The sequence below is a fragment of the Spinacia oleracea genome, chromosome 4, assembly GCF_020520425.1.
Source record: "Spinacia oleracea cultivar Varoflay chromosome 4, BTI_SOV_V1, whole genome shotgun sequence".
In the NCBI taxonomy this organism is placed as follows: Eukaryota; Viridiplantae; Streptophyta; class Magnoliopsida; order Caryophyllales; family Amaranthaceae; genus Spinacia; species Spinacia oleracea.
Window position 1 is genome coordinate 61,274,696 of NC_079490.1, and position 5,300 is coordinate 61,279,995.

General features: G+C 36.8%; 1 long non-coding RNA gene across 1 annotated transcript; it reads right to left on the reverse strand.

Moving 5' to 3' along the window:
- Positions 1 to 455: 455 nt before the first annotated feature.
- On the reverse strand, positions 456 to 5,070 carry LOC130472548 (uncharacterized). Its single transcript, XR_008933096.1, has 3 exons — positions 3,936 to 5,070; positions 1,158 to 1,303; positions 456 to 1,068 (listed from the first exon to the last, which is right to left on the reverse strand). It is a non-coding gene; the product is annotated as an uncharacterized lncRNA (long non-coding RNA).
- Between the last annotated feature and the right edge of the window lie 230 nt (positions 5,071 to 5,300).

The window sequence follows — 5,300 nt, forward strand, 5'->3', positions numbered from 1 at the left end:
GGTTTTTTACCTAAAATTCTCATATTATAAAACAGATATAATATCAGGAATTAAGGATCAACGTTATTCAAGTGTATGACACAGAAAATAAAAAAACACAAAAACCCTAACCTAAAACTCAAAACCGCGCCCCTCCCTAGGCAAGCAACTCTCTTCCGTACTAGCATACGTACGATCCATTCTGTGCTTGTGGACTTAATAGAGGAGCTACAAGTGGAGCTCTAGGATCTCAAAAGCTAAAAGGAATTCACACTACAACGGGATTATTCCTCAATCATAAATTTGATTTGCATTATCATGCATGCGATCCTATGACAGACGTTAAAAATTATTTCCTGAAATTCCGCTTTACGCATCTGTATATACTCATTCCTTTATCATACTTGGTTGCATCTTTTACATTTGTTCATTCATGTGTATACCACAATACATAATTGTACTATATGGTCCATATGGACACCTGAAATGCCAAAATATTATTATTGCAAAACCAAATATATCCTATGATTACAATAGATTACAATTTACACTTGCAACTCTACGGTTACTTCCGCGAAAAAAACAAGCAATGTACATAAATTCTACAGAGAAAATTACCCAAACACCTACAACTCCTCTGCAAAAATAAATAAAGGAACGCTCACCAGTTCCCCTTATAGGACTTTCGGTTCTACATACAATGGTGATACAATGGTGATAAGACGCCATAGAAAGCTATGGCAGACGTACATAGAAGAGAATAAGAAGCCATATGAAGTTGTGATTTCCTAGCAGACAATTATACATTAATACCTGGCATGTATCAGGTGCCAGAATTTGCCAGCAGGAGAATCTGGAAAGACTAATCAAAATGATGGGAGCATATTGTCAACGACAGAGACTATACTCAATACTCCGAGTGCAAACCATCTGATGCTAAGGCAGAGCCACCCTTCATGTTGAATTGTTGATGGCTATTTCATAACCATCATATATGTTCCAGATGTACAATAAAATAACAGGCCAGAAACCAAAAGCTGCAGTGAACCACATACTTTGTACACCAAAGATTATGTTGCTTACACACTCCTGTAATACAATCATGTAATTAGGAAATAGAAACAAAATAATTTTAAATCATTCCATAAAAGATTAGATTCAAAAATTCTATTACTTACAAATCTAAGAATTTAGTCTTCAGTAGCTCCTGGTATTCAGAGGATCATAATCATAAGCTTCACCAGCTTTGACAAATCGGCCCTTCACACGCTTCCTAACATCAGCCCTGGCTTTCCGGGATGCATATCTCACTCTTTTCTCAAACCTAGTTGTAATAAGAAACGAGACATGGTCATGGTTATTTTCTTTTTCCCCTTCATATAATAAAAACAAAGTGAATTAGCACCAAGTTAACTCTGGAAATCATAAGGAACTACCACTTTTTAAAATAAAAAATATTACCCCTCTAATCCGAAAATAAAAGTCACGTATCATTTTAAAAGTTTGTCCAAAGTAATTCTCCCCTTTTCTATAATAGTAATAGTAATAGTTTATATTTCAGGTTTCCTATTATGCCCTTAAGATAAGGGACGGGGAAGGGAAAAAATAACACAACTATTATAAAGGACATTTTTGTGAAGCTAATTAAAAAGCTTGGGACAATGTGATAGCCACTTTAGGATGGAGTATACATACACAAGAAAGGGTTACTACAACGAAACAACTTCCAGCTGATGTGCATTACCAGCAATGGTTTTTGGACCAGACAAGCCAATATCCTAGCCTTCCCAAGTGTAGAAGACATTCGAGCAACATTGACAATACTCACGTAATTTCACAAAATGGTCAAACCATGTCAGGAAAATTGTGAATTATTTGACAGTAAAGGCTAGGATAGAGATTTTTACGAGCAGAGCAAATATATCAAGCATCTAATAAAATTTTCAATTAACTAAGACTAAAAGTTAGAATCAGATAGAGATTTTTGGCCAAGTTTTAAAAACTAGCGGGGAGTATGGTCGTGCGCTTACTTTTTACAGCATGGATAACTTTTAATCATCCTCCACAACCCAGTAATTCCTACTTTTTAGCGAACACATAGTCTGTCCCAATCTCCCTGATTTCTATATGGGTTCAAAGCTCCAATGCAGTAGGTAAAGAAGTAGGAGTGAATTCATCTGCCATGGGTAGTCGCTCACCCGCAGTTCTTACAGCAGCTTGTTGTAATGCCTAGATTTTCAGGTGGTTCACACCCTAGTGGTAAAATCCCTAAAATCAATTAAAAATAAATGTCCTGTTCTCTCCTCTCTTAGCCTCCACCGTAAAGCTAACATGTATCCATTCCAGAAATACAAATCCTGCCTCTATGCTTATTCAACAGCCCCCATGCAACCAAGCGCAATCCTTCAACTTATATAGCTCTCTGTTCCTCCTTCCCCCAGTCCTGCTGTGGCGCAGCAAACCTCTCAAATTCTCAATTGCATTCGTAATGTTAATCACCTTTATCTACGCCATGAGTGCAAACTGGAACGGAAGCTAAGCTAAACTCCCTTCCTTTCCCTTTTCCTCAATCATCTATTTATCTTCCACTCAATCCAACTCCAAAGAGCCATTAATAGTGGTCAGACCTCTGAAACACCTTTCCATAATTTTTCCTCGCAATATATTCCCTAAAAGAGTCATCGCACACCTGTAACACTTGTAAATGTCCTAGCTTACAGTCTGTCTATTAGACAAAGTGGGCAACCGACACTATGAATCGACTGCCTACATTAGGCTCCACGAATCCAAATATTTCCATGATCCGTCTCAGATTTAAACGGGTAAAAAAGTCGACCACTATGATAGCTTCTTTCGTCGGATTTAACTCTCTCCCCTTAGTGGTTTGCACCCACTACTAGTGACTTTCTCTACTTAATAGAAACGACTCACAACTTGTGATCACCCGAAATTTGAATCCCTCCACTTTCCAAGAACCAACCACTTACTAGCAACACCACTTATAGAGTTATAGCACCACATTTCATAAATATCCATCCTCAACTGACAAACTATTCAGTATCTAGTGTCTACGTAATTAAGAAGTAGCTAATTGCCTGACAGTAGAAAGTTACTTTGCACTTTTCTGTCATTGTGAATCCCATGAATATTGATCAACAACAACAATAACAAACAAAGCCTTAGTCCCAAAATAATTTGGGATCCACCAACATGAACCGTCCACGAAACGTGAAGCAAGAAAAGTAAAAGGTTATGTTAAACAGAGTAAACACACAAAATTGAGAAAGTGAAGCTGAGGCACCTCTCTTTGACTATGCTTAATGTTATCTTCTCTTTGACTAAGTGTTAACTCATCGTTAATCATTTACTTGATTTGAAGATTAGTAAAAATCAATTTGTAAGTTAATTTGATGGTGGGCAAGTTATATCCACACTCTACTTTTCTTTCAACCCTTATTCCAATGGATAACCTTTAGAAGGCAAAGGGACATGGAGCCTCATGTGAACTATGAAATTTTCACGATCTTGAGGTTGTTATTGCCAGAGAAAAAGAATAGGATCTTACTTAAATTTTCTTGGGGTAGTCATGTCCATTTACAAAATTTAGGGTTAAATGAGAAGGATCTTACAATGACAAGGATGAGAAGAAATCCCAATCCCACATATATGTATTATATAACATGGTTCCTTAGCTTATTCTACAGCTTCTCTTCACAGCTCTATTTTACCTATGTCTTTTCTTGGACTCCACTGTACAACCAATTCTAATAACCAATCATTTCTTTATCTAACAAGACATATGAGTGCATATGACAGATGAACAGGAATAATAATCAGAACTATAATGAGTAGACATTCAGAAGGCAATTTATTATCAACTGAAACACTAAGAACACAGCAGAATTTTGAGAGCATTCATCAGAGACCAAAAGTAATATTTTTTTCCAGATGCTTACTTCCGGGCCTTCTTTTTCTCCTTGTATCGCATAACAGCTTCAGTTCGACTAGTGGATTGGAAGGAACTATCAGGACAGGGAGGGAACCAGGGTGGCTCTCCAAGTAAAAGCGCTGCAGAAGCTCCACAGTCCTGATAGTCCCCACCACTGCTATCTCCAGTAAGGCCAGAAAATGAGAGATTAGAATGGGCTTGCTTTGCTGCAAAACCAGGGTTTGGTTCAGTTTTGACACTCATCATAGAGTCAGCAGATGCTGCGTTGCTGCATGCTGGCAGGACTTGAACCATGATTCCAGCAGATGCCCCCTTAGTAGCAGAAAAGTATCATAACCATCATCATTAATAAGAACAGACACATACCCAGCTCAATAAGCAGTATAGAATAAGTAACCCTGAATATATCTTACAAGAAACACACTTTTCAGTTTTCACAGTTGAACCAAGAATAACTAACTTATTCAAGCACTGGAAATAGTAGAGCCTGATAAGTCTTTGAAAGAACTAAATAAAAAAAACTATTAGCATTAGCTTCACCATGCAATTTAGGGTTTTTTTTGTCTCATTCCACTACCTTAAACTTCATCCCTCCCTATTCTGTTCCCCTCTTTCCATGCCCATGATACTAGATTATGGATTCAAAATTCTATAAAGGACATATAACTGCTACTACCTTCATTTTCTAGATTTCAACTCACTTTTGTTTTTCGTTCATTTTTCTGATTTCCACTCAATTTTACTTTATTCCCTTTATGGATATCTTTTAGTCAGTTTTCATCATCTACTAGACTACTACCCACCTTACGGAAATCTCTTACTCTCTATCTCTCTCCTCTTAAAATTACATGTACACACATGGGAGGTCCACTTTTTGTGTTTTCCTCGGTTTGTGTTGCTACAGAAACTGAGTGGAAATCAATAAAAAAAATTGGGAGAGTAAGAGTTAAAGAAATAAATCAAGAGATCATCAAAAGTTGACAGAGAGGAACAAGGCAAATCCATAATTAAAATGGTATGTAACTAAATGCTTCTAAACTGTGGAGTCATGTAATACCCATTACACATGGCTATGTAGGTGGAAAAGGCTTGTAAATTTATGAACCAAACATGGTTAAGAGTTTAGCTAACATAATTTAGGATTGTTAAAATTAAAAACCACAGGGATTTGTCAAAGGGAACAAGAATTTAATATTTCAAAAATTAAAGACTTGGAGTTAGGAACTTTGGATACTAGAAAGATAGAGAAATAGGACAGCTGGTTGATAGATGTTTGCTTGGTGCAGGAGCATTAATGAAGCAAACAAGTAACGGATTTTGCTTGGGTGTGATGATAAGCTATTCAACATAAGTTCCAAGGTGCTTAACTATA